Raw genomic sequence first — 20446 nt, 5'->3', positions numbered from 1 at the left:
AATAATTTTTTCAGGCAGCAATAATAAGGGATGCTGGCTCTAGATACTTAAATTTTTTTAACAAAAGTGTTTACCATAGTAGGGGTCCTATCCTTTAAATGAAATACCATCCTCTATGCTTTAGAAAATCGAATTCTAAAATTGGTCTAATGTATTGCTATGAACTTCCTTCTCATCCTCAGTAAGATATGGCATCTTGATTAAACGATTTGCCATAAAATTTAGAACCCAAAGACTGAAAATAAAAATTCTTTGCACTTCATTTAAGTTAAAGCTATCACACAAAAATGTAAAAACATCTGCATTATGAAATGCATCAGCTTTCATATCATAGACTGGCATATCCTTCAAAATTTTCATGAGCTTAATCAACCATTAATTTTCTCTTTAGCATTGCTTCATGATCCTGCAGATCGTCTTCTATAGACCGGATGTCTGGTAAAAAGATATTTGTCTGTCTTGCCTCTGGCTAGTTTTACACAAATTCTTTTTACATCATTCTGTAATTCAGACAGCCGAATATATCTTTTATTTGAATTGCACTTTGCAAGTCATCAATTTGTTCAAACAAAGTCTGGCAATTAGCACATACACTGTTATCTTGCTCTGACTTATTCACTACACAAGCAGCATTCCTATGAACCTCAAAAATCATAACATTAAACTTTAACTAACTTCATTACATTTCTAACTTGTTTGCTCAATTTCTTAAAGGAAAACCTATATTTTTCTATCTTAATATTAGCCAGTAAGCATTCATTATACATGTACCGCCACAGTTTGTCATATTTAACAAATTTAGACAGATTTTTGAATTCTAATTTACTCTAGATACAGTGTCTTGAAAAAGCATTCACACCCCTTGAAATTTTCTACATTTTGTCATGTTACAACCAAAAACATAAATGTGTTTTGTTGGGATTTTATGTGATAGACCAACACAAAGTGGCACATAATAGTGAAGTGGAAGGAAAATGATAAATGGTTTTCAATTTTTTTTTACAAATAAATATCTGAAAAGTGTGGCGTGGATTTGTATTCAGCCCCCTTTACTCTGATACCCCTAACTAAAATCTAGTGGAACCAAGTGCCAGAAGTCACCCAATTAGTAAATAGAGTCCACCTGTGTGTAATTTAATCTCAGTATAAATACAGCTGTTCTGTGAAGCTCTCAGAGGTTTGTTAAAGAACATTAGTGAACAAACAGCTTTATGAAGACCAAGGAACACATCATACAGGTGGGGGATAAACGTGCAGAGAAGTTTAAAGCACGGTTAGGTTATAAAAAGATATCCCAAGCTTTGAACATCTCATGGAGCACTGTTCAGTCCATCATACGAAAATGGAAAGAGTATGGCACAACTGCAAACCTACCAAGACATGGCCGTCCACCTAAACTGACAGGCCAGGCAAGAAGAGCATTAATTAGAGAAGCAGTCAAGAGGCCAATGGTAACTCTGGAGGAGCTGCAGAGATCCACAGCTCAGTTGGGAGAATCTGTCCACAGGACAACTATTAGTCATGCTCTCCACAAATCTGGCCTTTATGGAAGAGTCGCAAGAAGAAAGCCATTGTTGAAAGAAAGCCATAAGATGTCCCGTTTGCAGTTTGCGAGAAGCCATGTGGGAGACACAGCAAACGTGGAAGAAGGTGCTCTGGTCAGATGAGACCAAAATTAAACTTTTTGGTCTAAAAGCAAAACGCTATGTGTGATGGAAAACTAACACTGCACATCACCCTGATCACACCATCCCCACCGTGAAACATGGTGGAGGCAGCATCAGTTTGTGGGGATGCTTTTCTTCAGCAGGGACAGGGAAGCTGGTCAGAGTTGATGGGAAGATGGATGGAGCCAAATACAGGGCAATCTAAAAAGAAAACCTGATAGATTCTACAAAAGACTTGAGACTGGGGCGGAGGTTCACCGTCCAGTAGGAAAACGACCCAAAACATACAGCCAGAGCTACAATGGAATGGTTTAGATCAAAGCATATTCATGTGTTAGAATGGCCCAGTAAAAGTACAGACCTAAGTCCAATTGAGAATTTGTGGCAAGACTTGAAAATGACTGTTCACAGACGCTCTTCATTCAATTTGATAGAGCTTGAGCTATTTTGCACAGCAGAATGGGCAAAAATGTCACTCTCTAGATGCGCAAAGCTGGTAGGGACATACCCAAAAAGACTTGCAGCTGTAGTTGCAGCGAAAGGTGGTTCTACAAAGTATTGACTCGGGAGGGCTGAATACAAATCCACGCCACACTTTTCCGATATTTATTTGTAAAAAATGTTGAAAACCATTCATCATTTTCCTTCCACTGCACAATTATATGCCACTTTGTGTTAGTCTATCACATAAAATCACAATAAAATCCATTTACATTTTTGGTTGTAACATGACAAATTATGGAAAATTTCAAGGGGTATGAATACTTTTTCAAGGCACTGTAATTCCTAAAAAAATGCATTACTTACCGATTAAGAAGGTCTTTTTTTATGTAATGCGCCTTTTCTCTCTTGGCGGGAAATTACATCACCAAGGAACAGAGTTTTCTTGCATTTGTGCGAAGTTCTCACCAATTCTGATTCCAGGTTCTTTCAGTTACGTGGAAGGTTCATCTGCTGAAGGCTGTTATTTCTCCTGAAAGCTTGACTTCATATTTTGTTGACCTTGCAGATGTCTTCCCTCTCATGAAGGTGAAGGAGAAAAAAAGTCAAAACTATCGATATTTGGAAAGAATTGAATAGGCATAGTTCGCCACATTGTTAAATATCGAAATTGTCTCAATATTTTGTTAATTTATATTGGTGAGAAAATTTCAAAATAGGAAATCCTTCCAGCTCTTGTGTAAAAACTCAAACATGGATTTAATAATAATAAGATTGCATAATATTACATGTCCAAAAATATAGTTATGTTCTTGGGATAAAAATTGTGTGTATAATTGTGTGTGTTGTGTGTGTCTGTGGGCTTGTTAGCCCAGCTCATAATTGCCTCCAAGTCTCATGAAAATGTCCTCCTAAAAGGTCTTTGTTATGCTCTATATGGAGAAATTTAGCCCCACCTTCTCCTGGGCTGGTTTTTCTTTCTGTTTCCTTTAGTCCCACAATAATATAGACAAATCTATTGAACAAATGTTCAGTCTTGCTCCCCTCCCCTAGGCCAGAGTCTGAAATTGAATCCTTAGGGCCCCATAGTCAGACATTCCATAGAAGTGGGGTGGGGGGGTGGGAATGGGATTTGTTATATAAATATATATATATATATATATATATATATATACACACACATACATACACTGTATATTATGAATACTTTTGGGAGTAATTAACAGTGTATGTATGTGTGTGTGTGTGTATATATATATATATATATATATATATATACACACATACATACACTGTATATTACTCCCAAAAGTATTCATAATATAAAGTTATATCTTATATAAATATCCTAATCTAGAAATATTACAGTATAAAACTTGTATGCTTAATGTATATGAAGTAGATATTCTTACTTTGCTATTATTAGTCACTTCACAGTAAAACTTTAGCTCTTACCCACAAAGATAGGGGGAGGAAAGCTAGCTAATTCATGACTAATTAATTTAAAAAACAAGGTAAAAGCGAGCGCTATAAATCAGAAGAGCAGCCAATGCACCAAAGGATACCAAAATCCTTTCAAAACATAAACATATATAGGGTGCGGCGCTCAAGCAATAATCAATGTATCAAAGGTATGGATGAGAATTGTATAAAAAACATAAAGTGACTTGTGACAAGGTGCCAACATATAAAGTGACTTTAGTGATATCATATATTCCGTCACTGCAAAAGTGACTCGCGGTGAACAATAATAATGGAATGAATAGTCCAAATGTGAAAATGAGAGATCGGGATATCTCCAGCAATAGGTACTCCGTTCAAACCAAATAGTGAGGTGACTGGTATATATGATAAGGCTGTGCACTCACCAGATGCACAGTTAATCTGCGCATGTAGAGACAATGCTCATGTAGGGCACGCTCCAGGCTCCCGTTATAAATCTGGTCTGGTTAGGTATTCCCCTCACTGCTCTCCTCAGCTGGCAAAGTGGCCTCACTTCCTCCTCAATAAGGTTCTAAGGGTTGTTGATGACTCACAAAGAGCCCAGAAAAAGAGGAGGCCAATAGTGTAATACCGTTTTAAGCATATGCACTTTAATTCCGTTCAAAGGCAGTAGTACAGGGAAAAAACAGTTGCACTGACCGTATGATGATGACCAAAAATGGCCACCGGGACCCACATGGTATTGTCACAACGCAGTTGCTCCCTCTGACGCGTTTCGTGCTAACCGCACATAATCATAGGGGGTATGCTTCAACGTGTGACTGTTAGCAGCGTCTATTTATACTAAAAATGGCACATGCGTGTTAGCGCACGTGCAATTTTGCAAGCTGGATATGTCCTCATATTCTGCGCCATTTTACTGAAATCCAGCGCGATAGCGCATGTGCAAGCGCCATATTGTGGACTGAAATTTCTATGCAAGTGCGAGCGCCATTTTGTTGAAGTCAAACCTGATCGCACATGTGCGAACGCCATATTATAGACCAGAAATTTTAGTCTGTCACAAAATCACCAGGGGAAACAGGATAGATTGCTAATTACATTAAACCCGTAAAATCAAACAATATATTACAGGGAATGAAAATAACCGATATCTTAATGAAACTTATCCATGTAAAAGTTAAACATTAATATGGGGGCCCATCACGTCCCACCCACAGCGCATGCGCGCTCCATCATAGTTCAGCGTGCATGTAGATACATGTCATGCGTCTATTAATGTTTCAATTGCGCACAATAATGGGAATGTGATCCCTTATTTTCCATATGAAAATTAATATACTAGTGGTGATTAGTGACATTACATGTAAAAAACAAATAAATAACAAACTATCCAAAAATTAGTCAGTGCAACAAAGGGTACAAATAACATGTATAGCAACATAATGCTTAATAATGTGTATAAAAAATATATCATATGATAACTTTAATAATACATCTAAATAAATAAACTCCAATATTATCTAAAATAGAAAATATATATAAAAAATAGAGAATATACAAAATGGAAGAATAAAAGATTAAAACTATGCTCTAAAATTAAAAAATTTAAAAACATACTCCAAAATGAATTTGCAATGACCTAAAACCAGTGGGTTAAAAACATATGATCAAAACAAACGACAAGGATATAGCGCTCAAATGATGACTTAAAAATCTCAAAGAATCTCAGAAATTAGGATCTTCTAATATATGTATAGGAGTGGACCATATAGAAAATGGGCAGGATTAACTGTTATCGATAAAGCAATTAATGTCTATATTCAATCCTCTTGGGTGCATGGATCCCATTTCGAAAATGCACTTGGTTTCCATCTGGGATACAGCTTTCCTTTTGTTTGTACCCCTCCAGTGTTGATGTACAGTGTCAATGCCCACAAATGTCAAGGAAGATGGGTCCCTGTTGTGGTGAACCCTATAGTGTTTAGAAAGGGAATGGTCCTTGAATCCACGTTTGATATTATAAACGTGTTCACGTAAACGATCACGCAGCCTCCTTGTCGTACGTCCCACGTATTGCTTAGCACAAGGACATTGGAGTAAATAAATGACATATCTGATAGTGCATGATATAAAACTATTGATGTTGTATGTTTTATTCGTGGTAGTGGAGGTAAACTGTTCAACCTTCCTCTTCCTCTTACTATTGCATGTGCATATTGCACACTTAATGCATGGAAAGAAGCCAACCATATTCCCGAAAAAAAGATGCCTTGGGCGGAGGAATAATCACCTTAGGAGCTATTCTGTTTCTCAATGCTGTAGCTTTCCTAAAAGCGATTTCCAGCTTTTTGGGTAATATTTTTGTCAGTGTTGGGTCAGCTAAAAGAATTCTCCAATTATTTTTAATAATCTTTGTAATGGTCTTATGTTGGGAAGAGAAGGTAGTGACAAAGGGACATGTTTTAGGTTGCCTTTGTTCCGTCGTGTTTTTCAGCATAATATCCCTGTTCATGCCAGCCACAGATTCCAAAGTGCTTGTGAGTGCAGACTCATTGTAACCTTTTTCAATAAATCTATCCCTGAGTATGTTAGCTTGAGAATAATACGTATCTATGTCAGTACAATTTCTGCGAATCCTAAGAAATTGACCTTTTGGGATATTTGCAAGCCATGCTGGGTGGTGGCAACTATTTATTGGGATATAGCTGTTACGATCCGTTCCTTTAAAATACGACTTCGTAGTAATAGTCCCTCCTTGGTTCATTAGTGTCAAATCCAAAAATTAATACTCTGTGTGCTATATTCATAAGTTATCTTGACGTTCATAGTGTTATTATTTAAAGTGCCAAAGAAGTTGATGAGTACTTGTTCGTCTCCTTTCCAAATGAGGAGGATATCTATGTATCTTCTATAGAAAAACAATTCTGGCCAATCCCTGGCATAGACAATATCCTCCTCCCACCTGGCCATAAATAAATTGGCTAGGCTGGGAGCAAATTTGGCTCCCATGGCCACGCCCTTAGTTTGTAAATAAAATTTCCCATCAAACCAGAAATAGTTTCTGGTCATTGCTAATTTCAAGAGATCCATTAAAAATCTTTTTTGTAAAATCGGCATATCCTTAAAATCATTCAAATAAAATTCCACAGCTTCCATACCATCAGTGTGGTTAATGCTCGTATACAATGATGCCACATCGGCTGTGACTAAAAATGTGGAAGGTTCTATGTTCACATTTTTGACATCCTGAAGAACTTGTTTTGTGTCTCGCAGGTATGATGGGGTCTTGGTCACTAATGGCTGCAAAAAATAATCTATGTATTGGCCAATTTTTGAACAAAGAGACCCTATTCCACTAATGATGGGTCTACCTGGAGGATGAGTGGGATTCTTATGGATCTTATGGAGTATATACAATACAGGTGGTTTAGGAGCTGTAGGGCACAAAAACGCTCTCTTTTTTATTAATAATGTGATCCTGATACCTGATGAGTGTCTTAATTGATTTTTTATATTGTACTAGAGGGTTTTTATGCAACAAATTATAAGTTTCATTATCACTAAGTATATTATATACTTCCTGTATGTAATCATTTTTGTCCATTATGTCACTAATCACCACTAGTATATTCATTTACATATGGGAAATAAGGGATCACATTCCCATTATTGTGCGCAATTGAAACATTAATAGACGCATGACATGTATCTACATGCACGCTGAACTACGATGGAGCGCGCATATTAATGTTTAACTTTTACATGGATAAGTTTCATTAAGATATCGGTTATTTTCATTCCTTGTAATATATCGTTTGATTTTACGGGTTTAATGTAATTAGCAATCTATCCTGTTTCCCCTGGTGATTTTGTGACAGACTAAAATTTCTGGTCTATAATATGGCGTTCGCACATGTGCGATCAGGTTTGACTTCAACAAAATGAAGCTCGCACATGCATAGAAATTTCAGCCTACAATATGGCACTTGCACATGCGCTATTGCGCTGGACTTCAGTAAAATGGCGCCAAATATGAGGACGTATCCAGTTCGCAAAATGGCGCGTGCGCTAACACACATGCACCATTTTTAGTATAAATAGACGCTGCTAACACTCACACGCTGAAGCACACCCCCTATGATTATGTGCGGTTAGCACGAAACGCGTCAGAGGGAGCAACAGCGTTGTGACAATACGCCGTCGGCACCACGTGGGTCCCATTGGTCATTTTTGGTCATCATCATACGGTCAGTGCAACTGTTTTTTTCCCTGTACTACTGCCTTTGAACGGAATTAAAGTGCATATGCTTAAAACGGTATTACACTATTGGCCTCCTCTTTTTCTGGGCTCTTTGTGAGTCATCAACAACCCACAGAGCATTATTGAGGAGGAAGTGAGGCCACTTTGCCAGCTGAGGAGAGCAATGAGGGGAATACCTGACCAGACCAGATTTATAACGGGAGCCTGGAGCGTGCCCTACATGAGCATTGTCTCTACATGCGCAGATTAACTGTGCATCTGGTGAGTGCACAGCCTTATCATATATACCAGTCACCTCACTATTTGGTTTGAACGGAGTACCTGGAGATATTGCTGGAGATATCCCGATCTCTCATTTTCACATTTGGACTATTCATTCCATTATTATTGTTCACCGCTAGTCACTTTTGCAGTGACGGAATACATGATATCACTAAAGTCACTTTATATGTTGGCACCTTGTCACAAGTCACTTTATGTTTTTTATATAATTCTTATCTATGCCTTTGATACATTGATTATTGCTTGAGTGCCGCACCCTATATATGTTCATGACTAATTAATGTTGCTAGAATATATAGGAAAAACCAAGACACATATTCACGTACATATGCAGTCTGTTTATCTTACTTTTCCCAATATAGAACAGATAGATATAGTAAAACTCAATTATTCTATTAGGATCCAACACATTCCCCAAGAGGGGTGGTGGTGGACGTGGTATACTTGGATTTTGCAAAAGCATTTGATACAGTTCCCCACACATGGCTAATGTGTAAGGTAAAGTCTACGGGCTTGGAAAAATACGTATGTAAATGGATAGAGAACTGGCTAAAAGATCTTATTCAGAGAGTAGTGGTTAATACTCTGAATGCTCTAGGGTTGTCAGTGGTGTACCCCAAGGTTCAGTGTTGGGACCCTTACTTTTTAATATATTTTTAAATGATATAGGCTCTTAGATTAAAAATACCATTTCAGTCTTTGCAGATGACACCAAGCTGTGCAGTGGAATAACGTCCTTACAACTTAAAACCGACCTCAATGCACTGTTTAATTTGACAACTATGTGGCAAATGAGGTGTAATGTTGATAAATGTAAGGTTATGCACTTAGGGGCTAGGAATATGCATGCATCATACATACTAGGGGGGGGGGGGTACAACTAGCGGAATCAATGGTGGAGAAGGATCTGTGAGTTCTGGTAGATCACAAGCTTAATAATGGCATGCAATGCCAAGCTGCGGTTTCTAACATGAGCAAAATCCTCTTGTACTAAAAGAGGTATAGACTCCAGAGAGAGAGATATCATTTTACCCCTGTACAAATCATTAGTAAAACCTCATCTGGAATATGCAGTTCAGTTTTGGGCACCAATTCACAAAAAGAACATTGGGGAACTGGAGAAAGTACAGAGAAGGGCAACCAAAGTGATAAGAGGCATGGAGGAGCTCAGCTATGAGGAAAGATTAGATGAACTGAATGTATTCTCTCTTGAGGAGATTGATGGGGATATGATCAAAATGTATAAATACATCAGTGGTTCATATAGTGATCTCGGTGTAGAGCTATTCACCCTGAAGTCATCACAGAGGACAAGGGGGCACTCTTTATGTCTGGAGGAAAAGACATTTAATCTCCAAACATGGAAAGGTTTCTACACAGTGAGAGCTGTGAAGATGTGGAATAGACTTCCTCAAGAGTTGGTTCTGGCCAGCTCAGTGGATTGCTTTAAAAAAGGCCTGGATTCTTTCTTGGATACACAGAATATAACTGGATAACTAACATTTATAGGTAAAGTTGATTGCCTCTTGGGGGATCAGGAAGGAATTTGTTTCCCTGCAGGAGCAAATTACATCATGAACACAAAGAGCCTCCTGCACTGCCACTAAACCCCAAGAAAAAAACCCCCAAAACCCAGGAAAGGCCACTAGCACCTGACTATATAACCAGATAGTGTAACCAACAGAACAAAAAAGTGCTGCGCTAATCCTATGTATAATAAAAACAACAAAATAATTAGTCCACACAAACCAACCAAAAGAATAAAGGTAAAAAACATGAAAGTGAGAAAAAGAAATGTCAACAAATATGTGATCTTAGATTCAAATATATATATACCAGGACTCCTAGGGGGGAGTCCTCGTATATAAATTGGATCATGCGTTGCTTGTTTTTTTTTGCCTTCCTCTGGATCAACTGTGGGTATAGGATTATAACCTTTTTTTTTTTTTTAATGGTTGAACTGGATGGACTTTTGGCTTTTTTCAGCCAGACTAACTATGTAACTATGTAACATTCATACAGTGAGGAACAGAAGTATTTGAACACCCTGCGATTTTGCAAGTTCTCCCACTTAGAAATCATGGAGGGGTCTAAAATTCACATTGTAGGTGCATTCCCACTCTGAGAGACAGAATTTAAAAAAAATTCAGGAAATCACATTGTATGATTTTTAAAGAATTTATTTGTCTTGCACTGCTGAACATAAGTATTTGAACACCTAAGAAAAGGCAAGAATTCTGGCTCTCAAAGACCTGATACTGTGCCTTTAAAAATTCCGCCTCTACTCCACTCATTAATCTAACTTAGTAGCACCTGTCTGAGCTCTTTAAATACACCTGTCCACCCCACAGTCAGTCAGACACCAACTACTACCATGGGCAAGACCAAAGAGCTGTCAAAAGACACCAGAGACAAAATTGTGGACCTCCACAAGGCTGGAAAGGGCTATGGGGCAATTGCCAAGCAGCTTGGTGAAAATAGATCAACTGTTGGAGCAATTGTTAGAAAATGGAAGATCTCACCTCGTGGGGTATCACTGATGATAGGAAAGGTGAGGAATCAGCCCAGAACTACAAGGAAGGAGCTGGTCAATGACATGAAGACAGCTGGGACCACAGTTTCAAAGGTCACTGTCGGTAGAACACTACGCTGTCATGGTTTCAAATCATGCATTGCACGGAAGGTTCCCCTGCTCAAGTCATCACATGTCCAGGCCCGTCTGAAGTTTGCCAATGACCATCTGGATGATCCAGAGGAGGCATGGGAGAAAGTCATGTGGTCAGATGAGACCAAAGTAGAACTTTTTGGTCTAAATTTCACTCGTCGTGTTTGGAGGAAAAAGAAGGATGAGTTGCATCCCAAGAACACCATCCCTACTGTGAAGCATGGGGGTGGTAACATCATGCTTTGGGGGTGCTTTTCTGCGACGGGGAGAGGACGACTGCACTGTATTAAGGAGAGGATTAATGGGGCCATTTATTGTGAGATTTTGAGCAACAACCTCCTTCCCTCAGTCAGAGCATTGATGATGGGTCGTGGCTGGGTCTTCCAACATGACAACGACCCGAAGCAGACAGCCAGGATAACCAAGGAATGGCTCCGTAAGAAGCATATCAAGGTTCTGGAGTGGCCAACCAGTCTCCAGACCTAAATCCAATAGAACATCTTTGGAGGGAGCTGAAACTCCATGTTGCTCAGTGACAGCCCTGAAACCTGACAGATCTAGAGGAGATTTGTGTGGAGGAGAGGGCCAAAGTCCCTGTTGCAGTGTGTACAAACCTGGTCAAGAACTACAGGAAACGTTTGACCTCTGTAATTGCAAACAAAGGCTTCTGTACCAAATATTAACACTGATTTTCTCAGGTGTTCAAATACTAATGTTCAGCAGTGCAAGACAAATAAATTCTTTAAAAATCATACAATGTGATTTCCTGAATTTTTTTTTAAAATTCTGTCTCTCAGAGTGGAAATGCACCTACAATGTGAATATCAGACCCCTCCATGATTTCTAAGTGGGAGAACTTGCAAAATCGCAGGGTGTTCAAATACTTCTGTTCCTCACTGTACATGTTAGTAATGTTAATAAGCAGATATTAGATATAAGGTTATAGAAGGCTTCTAACACTCTGTAAAGCAAAATCTATTCATTTTTCCCAGGAAGATGGGCTTTATACTTAATGCACAATAAAAGCAGAATTTTGTGCTTTCAAATTGTTAGATATGTTGTATAACTCAAATGGTAAATATCCTAATTAATTCAGTTTTTAACACTACAAAATGTGGAAAAGTCCAAGGGATGAATACCTACCCGAAGCATCGTATCCTGAACCATTTACAAATATTTTTGTGAAATTTATTGTTGGGTCTTTCAGGCATTGATGCTGAAATAAATAAGTAATGATATTGTGCTTCAGACTCCACTACCTACCCTGGTCTTTAAAATGTATCAGTATAAAGCACATGCGGTGTGATGTCCTACACTGCCTATGAATTTGTATACAAATCATGGTCCTGAACAAACCAATGGGTCTCCTGAGGTTACACATAAACACAAGATAGGAACGCAGTCATCTTTTAATAATATCTAGAAACTGCTCTGGTACACACACTGCTGTCTCTAGGGACTCATGAAATGACAATGGAAATGTATTGCAGACTGCACACTTCCCATGATAAAACGTACTGGAGCAAATCCCAGAGAGCTACATGTGTGGAATGCAGTACTTTAATGTGCACTGGTGCTGGCGGACAGAATTAATGTTCCATTAGACGGTGTTCTTTACTTTTTATTCTGCTCTTCAGTGCCCAGCTCAGGAAGACAGTCCTAGTACAAGAATCGGCACAGAAAATCACATTATAATCCATGGTTTCTCTTTTTCTTAAATGTCTTATTTGCATGCAATTGGAAGATGGAAAGTGTTAGAGAAAGTACAGGTAGTGAAATTACACAAATTGTAAAATGTGTGTCCTTTGAGCACCTTTAAAGTCAGGAAGTGCAAGCATAAATGGCAAATGGCTAATTTGCTGAAGCAATTATTTCACTGAACAGGTGTTTGCAAATAAACAGACATTAAATATGCAGATACAATGTAAAATATGTCTATCTAGAAACCAGGGAAATAGAAATTAGCTGGACCTTCTGGAAAAGCTCCTAAAAAACTAAATATCAACACAAATTACCTACTACAATAAAAGTGTGTGGATTGCTGAACATTTAATGTGTAATGCCATAGTTTTGGATAGAAAATAGAAAGGTCACACTATCTATCTGGTGTTTATTCCTCTCTGTGTACCAAGAAGATTCACCCTCATTATTTGCCCTGGTTACCATTGACTCAGGTGCAGAAAGTGAAGAAAAATCCAACATCTTTACGTTGTCATCTGCTTTGGCGATAACTTTATAAAGAGGGATACCCTTTCACTTTGGAGAGATCTCCTCTTACTTCCTGGTGTATATCTGGGACAGGAAATGTAGGGAAATTTTATCAATGGGTTACAGACCAAAAAAAAATGTTACCAGAATCCTCATTGTGCATGGCTGGAATTACAGTGGTCATCAGTTACATTTTAATTCATTGTGTGCAAAACATAGATTGCCAAAAGCAGTCCAGGACTCTAAGGAGGAACACAAAGGTCAGAATTTGTTTCTTCCCTCACTTTCATCAAACTAAATTTCTTGAGAGCAGACTTGATGCTTTCAGTGATCAACAACATTCTTGGGTGTGGGGGCCCAGGCTGAAATGTGATGCAGTTTGGAAGAATGAAATCACCAGTTTGTTGCAGGTTGCATGCATTTGCTAAGTCTTCATCCCCTAATGATCAATCAGACTATGGTATAAGGTAACTTTACTGCAAGTCATAAGGTGACCCTGATCGTGATACTGGGTGCTTCCTAAACAAAGATGGCAGTGGCCTTCTGGGGAAGATGAGGGCATAATCAGCAGAGAACGGCATTCTCTTTGAGAGGAAATGCAGACCTGCAAATGTTCCACTTAGCATGCATGTAAGTAACATGAAATATCTGAAGCCACCTAAATAAAGGTAGAGAATAGACAACAATTGACAACTGTCTATAGCAGCCACACATATTTCAACTTTTTTTTTAATGAATGATAAATATTAATGCTCTTCACTCTTTGCCTTATTAAATAAAAACTATAGCATTCATAAATAACGTTATCTTAGAAATGAGGTATTGCTTACCTGCAAACACAGTTCTCTACTCTGGTATCAACTTGATTAATTGGTCTCTACACAGCAGACATGGGTAACAAACTGAAGACCATGGGAGTACGCAGGAATGTATTTACAATAAGACACGAAAGGGAAGAATCATAACCTACAATAATTAGGCTAGGGCTACACTGACAATTAAATCTCTTTTATAGGTGGGGCCCATGTTCCCTGCCCACGAGGGAAGAGAGCCAGGCAAGTGATACCTGTGCACACTGCAGACAGCTGACAGCATCCAACAGTGGAGGTGGCTGCAATGCAGACTGGCAATGGGTCCCCTGCATTAAGAAGGCTACTGTTCAATACACAGCGACTGTCCCTACTCTGTTCCTTCTCCACACGAACCTGTCCTTACGCTAATCAATTTTTCCCTAACTGTCCCTGATCTATCCACTATGCAAAATAGGTACCAACCCGAGGGGGACAATGCTATCTATTAGCACTGCCCACACTAACAATGGCAGCAGAGGTCATTCAGGGCAGCAGTGTCCAATTGGGCAGCTGCTCCCCTGATGACACCAATGGAGACCTCAGAGGAATCTGAGTTCCCCCTTGTCCTTCACCCTCTAAACTACACCTGCCTACATCTTTACTACTGAGAAACTTAAAAGGGTTGTAAAGGCTCAAGGTTTTCATTCTGTGTGCAGCAGCCCCCATAATATTTACCTGAGATCCATCACAATCCAGTGCTTTGCACAAGAGCCTTGGCTTTCCTGGGACTCTCCCTGCTCATTTGCTGAGACAGCAGTGGAAGCCATTGGCTCTTGATGCTGACAATCACAGCCAGTGAGCCAATGAGAAGAGAGAGGGGCAAGGCCAAGCTGCAGCTCTGTGTGTGAATGGAAATTGCTTGCTCTGGGGGTACTCAGCAGGAGGGAGGGGTCAGGAGCACCAGGGGATGCGAGAAAAGGAGGATCAGGGCTGCTCTGTGTAAAACCACTACACATGCAGGTAAATATAACATGTTTGTTATCTTTTTTTTTTTATTGCCTTTAATATCACTTATGATTCGTAAACACCTTGCTTATATATGTATACAGACATGGAAAAAAAATTTTTCATCTTCTTTCAGCTGCCAGTGCTTCAATCTACGTGTATACACTTGTATGTACTTGCATGTGCACATGTAAATTACTGCACTCAAATGCAACATTTTCTCTACACAGATGTGTGCATTCTCTCATAGACAAAAAGGCACCTGTCTTCACCCATGTGCAAAAGGCCTAAATAAAGCCTCATGCACATGGGCAGAGGAAATGTGTTCTATGATAATCTAAGTGGCCATGCACATCAGGCATTTAGATCAGTATTTTAGGAGCGGCATTTAGAATTGTGTACTCCTGCTTGTGTTCTTGAAAGGTACAGGTGTGAATGGGGTCTTACAGGCATAAAAAACCCCCCACCAAAGCTACGTTTGGAGAGGAGGTTACAAACATTTTTTACATGCATAAATGTGCAAAAAAGTGCATATGAGCCTAAATTTAATTCAATGGGCAGAATAAATTAATATTCTGACCAGTAGAATGCATTTACACTCAACACCATGCGCACATAAACGTGCGTACATACACCACATTAGAGGCATTATTTTCTGCCTAGTTCTGGCAGAAAATACAGCATATTTGGAGCATAAATTCTTACGCCTGTGTGCATGAGGCCTTAGGTAGAAGTTATGCAACAAAGGGCTGCCAGTTGTAGCAGCCAAATATGCTTCAACTTTTTCAGCCATTAAGAGCTGATTCATGTTTCTTAATGCTCATCACTCTTTATCTTATTAAGTACGAAACGTGGCATTAATGAATAACTGTCACCTTTGAAATGTAATCTTGCTTCCCTGCAGACTTAGTTTTCTACCCTGATATCAACATGATTAATTAATGTGGGAAGACCAGGGTGAACACAGGAATGTATTTACAATAAGAAATGGAAGAGCGAAATCATAACCTTCAACTTTTATTCTAGGGCTACTACTAAGAGATTGCTCATTGGCAGTCATCTCATGAGCAGTATACTAAAATCAATTACATCCAAGGAGTAGCTAAATCTCTACTTTTTATTTTTGCTTTACCTGGCGACCTCTGCGTCTATAGGGTTGTATGAGTTGTAGCATTTCTTTGATTTACTTTGCAATTTACTTTTGCCATTATTCACATGCATACATAGTGACACTTCATTCATGTCATTGCACAGCGGCATGGTGCATTGCTCTGCTAACATGAGGTGTGATGCGGAAAAATGCAGATATATTGCATTTTTCTACACTGCAATTACGAAACATCACACCAGCATAGTGGTGTGAACAGGGCACATAGAAAACAATTGTTCACCCTGTATGGAAAAATGCAGGTCAACTCACATAGTGGGAAAGAGCCTTATAACTCAGGTAGACTGTGCTGCCAGGTTAATGCTGGATGCAACAAATGCACAAATAACCAGCAGATAAAACTTCTGTCCAGAGGTCTAATACTGGTTTATGCTGCCAGCGTACTTGGTATCAGGAGCGGACTGACCATTTGGAAACTCGGGCACTGCCTGAGGGCCCGGGGTCAGTAGGGGGCCCCATGAGATGCCCCTGGTACCTTTTTTCATAGGCTTTTTTGAGTTTAGGCAAGGACACAGGGGTCCCATGATCCCCTATTGCCCGGGGGCCCCATGAGTTGTCAGTCCGTCCCTGCTTGGTTTACAAAATAGTCATTACACTATGATGCAGCATACAGGACAAAATCTGACAACACAATAAAAGACAACCATGCTCACTAGAACTTATGACTTACTCAGTGTAACATACTATAGTATATTGATGTCAAATAAACAAACATATCTACCAATACATTTTTCTCACAATAAACTCCAGCATTTGCTGACATTTTCTAGAAATATGCAGCATTTTCAGTTGCACATTTTTATTTGTATTACTTTTAAATGCTGTCAACTCAGGTCCAAGTCCTAGCAACTTGATGAATGAGAGTTCTAAAAAGAAGCGCTAGTCTGGTGAGATCTTCCAGTGGCATCCCCACAGCTGTAGTCAATGTGTCCAACCATCTAGTACACGGGTGTCAAACTGGCGGCCCTCCAGCTGTTGTCAAACTATAAGTCCCATGAGGCATTGCAAGATTGACAGTTACAAGCATGACTCCCAAAGGCAGGGACATGATGGAACTCGTAGCTTCTCAACAGCTGGAGGGCTGCCAGTTTGACACCCCTGATCTAGTAGCTCGTCTCCCTCTTTGCCAGTTGCCTTCGATCTGTGCAAAAATTATTTCCCTCTCCATTGATCTTTCTTCCAAAGCATGACCAAAACAGAAGAGTCATAACTTCAGCATTTGGGCTTCTAGTGACATAGCCGGTTTGATCTCTTTCATAATTGAAATATTAGTTCTTTGGGTTGTCCACAGCATGCATAAAATCTTTCTGCAGCATGAAAGCTCAAATAAGTTGATCTTTTTTCTGTCCTGTGTCTGTTTTGAGATAATTGTTATACAGCTGTATAAAACTGTATTGCTACAACTGCGTATTAACACAAATAATTAAACAGCAAATTACTTGAGTACAATGAATTAAAAAAGCAATAAGACATGGTCAAAAGATTCAGTGGTTGTCTCATCAAACATTAGAATGGGGTAAGTTGCTTGTGCTAAGCATTTTAGACTATGTAAAGATTGCTCATGCCAGATGTGGTGGTTGCAGCATCTCAGAAACTACTACCCGCTGTTATTTTCACGCTATAATTTACAGTTGATGGTGTAAAAAAAAAAGAAAAACATCCATCAAGTGTCAATTCTGTTCTATTTTACAGGAGAAAAGTTGTTATTCCTCTGCAAATTCCTCATAAAAAACAGGTACCCACATGCCCTATTAACATTTGCATAGAAGACTTTTATACAATGAAATGGGACTTTAGCAGCATCCAAGGGAGATATTGCTCAGTCATCAAGGATACATAATATGACAATTATATCATTTCATTTCGCAAAATCTTTAAAAACATCATAGGTAGATGTTATTGCCTCATTTTAAACAAGACCATAGCCTGTGTTGTTAATCAATAAAATATATTTAATATCTGAGCTTGTTGAAAATGGCTATAAGCTTTAGTTGTATATTCACCATTGCCGTTTTTGTGCAGTTGGCTAAATTGGATGCAGGGATGCACTGGATGCCTTTGCTGTAATTTTGCTATAGCTGGTTGCATTCCTGTACCTTTAAGGAGGGATGGGCTCCTCCAGGAACACCTGCCCTTAACCTACCCATTGATATAGGTGCTCCTACTACGGAGGCTCTGGAAATTTTAGAGTTAGGTCCACAGTATACAGAGGACCCTTGATGCGGGATTGTGGCTTATGCATGTATTTGCAAGTGTGTGCAAACAAAACCCTCTGTTTTTTAACCACTTGCCCTCTTGAGGATTTACCCCCCTTCCTGACCAGGCCGTTTTTTGCATTACGGCGCTGCATTACGTTAACTGACAATTGCACCAAATTGGTCATGCACCAAAATTAACTTTACGTCCTTTTTTCCCCAAAAATAGAGCTTTCTTTTGGTGGTATTTGATCACCAGTCCGTTTTTTATTTTTTGCGCTATAAAAAAAAAAGACCAACAATTTTGAGAAAAAAAACAATATTTTTTAGTTTTTGCCATTAAACATGTCCAGTAAAAAAAATTTTAAAAATCTAATTTCGTCATACATTTAGGCCAAATTGTATTCTGGTACGTCTTTGCTAAAATAACATTTCTGGGATTTTAAATTTTTTTTAAATTTTTACTAGTAATGGCAGCAATTAGCGAATTATAGTGGGACTGCAGCGTCCCCTCTCCATTCTGACACTGGGGGGAACTGACTTGGTGTCACTGACATCCCCAGTGATACCAATACATTGATCAGTGATAAAAAAAAGCACTGACACTGTACTAATGGCACTGGGCAGGAAGGGGTTAACATGTGGGGTGATCAAAGGGTTAACTGTGTGCTGTTTTTACTCTGTGCTGTGTCCTTGTGCTTAACTATTAGCACACTGCTTTGCATGACTGTGCTGTGCACAGCCATGCAAAGCAGTGTGCACGAGCTGACAGGGAGAACTGCTTTGTTTACAAACAGTTCTCCTCCCTGTCAGAAATGCTCGTGAATCACCAGGTGACAGCGAGTAGTCACCAGCCGGGACCCAGTGATTGACAGCCGCTGCCCGTAAATGCGAAATCACGTGTATATATACGTGATTTTGCGCACCTGTACCGCCCTGTAGCAGTATTTCTGCTAAAGGGTGGTCGGAAGCGGTTAATGCAAACTGTTAGACAGGGCCAAATTGGTTGTTTTGCAGACTGGCTGGTGAGTGTTGCTGGGAAATCCTTTGTTTGTTTGCTTTAGTTGTATATTATTAAGTGTTCTTGCATGGCAAGACCACTTACTGTTATCTCACATATATTCTTATTATTATAGCCAAATTTACCACCCTAACTCCTCCCACAGTTTTTACACTACATAGACAGTAATATACTGAAACATGCGGATTGTTCCCGATTGGTGTGCTATTACTTTGTGGAACGTTTCGCCGAATGGTTCATGAAATATCATTTTTTATGGTGAAATTGGTCTTATAGGAATGAATGGCGGAATGTTCAAAACTAGAGTGGGAGCTGACAAAAGCTAGAGTGTGAGCTGAAAAATAAGGACATGATTTCTAAACTGCCATCACTCCCTCATTTTCAAGCCCACCTACACAAATCTTATATCAAAACGTCCCTGCTGCCAGTAAAAATGTCCACGGCTAAGCCATAGCCCTGATAGTTTTCACAATATGACCATTTGTTTGCAACTCACGCCGCCCATTGACATTCATTGAAACTCCCTAGCCACCTCAATTTGAAGGGAAATTTCTAAACTGCGACTGTGCCTTCATTTTTATTATTTCAGAGACACACTATGCATCAAAATGTAGGTCTGGGTCTTGTGATCTCACAATATAAAGCTCTTCGCTGTAGGATTTATAGTTTTTAACTATGACCATTTGAAGACGCCAGTGAAGTGAGCAATTTGGAGCAGTTTGTTTTTAACCGCTCTTCTCTGCCCTATTTGAAATCTAATTTTGAATTTGTGACAGCTTCTGGTTAAAGCTTTGGAAATAGGTTTTCTACAGTAGAGAGTATTTGAGGTGATAATGCTGCTAATGTTTTTATAAATGTATGTTTTAATGTAACTGTGAAGCACTTTGGGCAACAACATTGCAACTAAATGTGCTATATAAATAAATAAAAGTTGAAATGCATTTGTCACTCTATCAAGCTTGCCATGTGCACTTTTTAAATTTGATCAATCAATTGGTTAGTGTATTGTTTACTATCTTTACTCACTCCAAACACTCCACACAGTTACTCTGCCCACTCCATAAAGTTACTCTGCCCAGTCCAACCTTTTCACAGTTACTCCAGCTACTCCAACCACACAACAGTTACTCAAGCCACTCCACCCAGTTACTCCGCCCACTCCAGTTGTAGACTACTGGTGGAGGCAAGAACACTTCACACAATTTCCCCAGAAATTGTAGCTTTTCTAGTTCATAATGCCATGCTGCATAAATTAAATTCTTCTGACACATTTTGTGGTAATAAAAATCCACTTCA

At 39.1% G+C, this 20446-nt stretch overlaps 1 protein-coding gene across 4 annotated transcripts in view; it reads right to left on the bottom strand.

Moving 5' to 3' along the window:
* LOC149473310 (inactive dipeptidyl peptidase 10-like) overlaps window positions 1–20446 on the bottom strand; it is a 243126-nt gene that overhangs the window by 198337 nt on the left and 24343 nt on the right. The window lies entirely within an intron of this gene.

The sequence above is a fragment of the Staurois parvus genome, unplaced genomic scaffold, assembly GCF_062004578.1.
Source record: "Staurois parvus isolate SC_StPar_1 unplaced genomic scaffold, SC_StPar_1.0 ptg000017l, whole genome shotgun sequence".
Classification (NCBI taxonomy): Eukaryota; Metazoa; Chordata; class Amphibia; order Anura; family Ranidae; genus Staurois; species Staurois parvus.
This window is presented reverse-complemented; position numbering and strand designations above follow the sequence as displayed.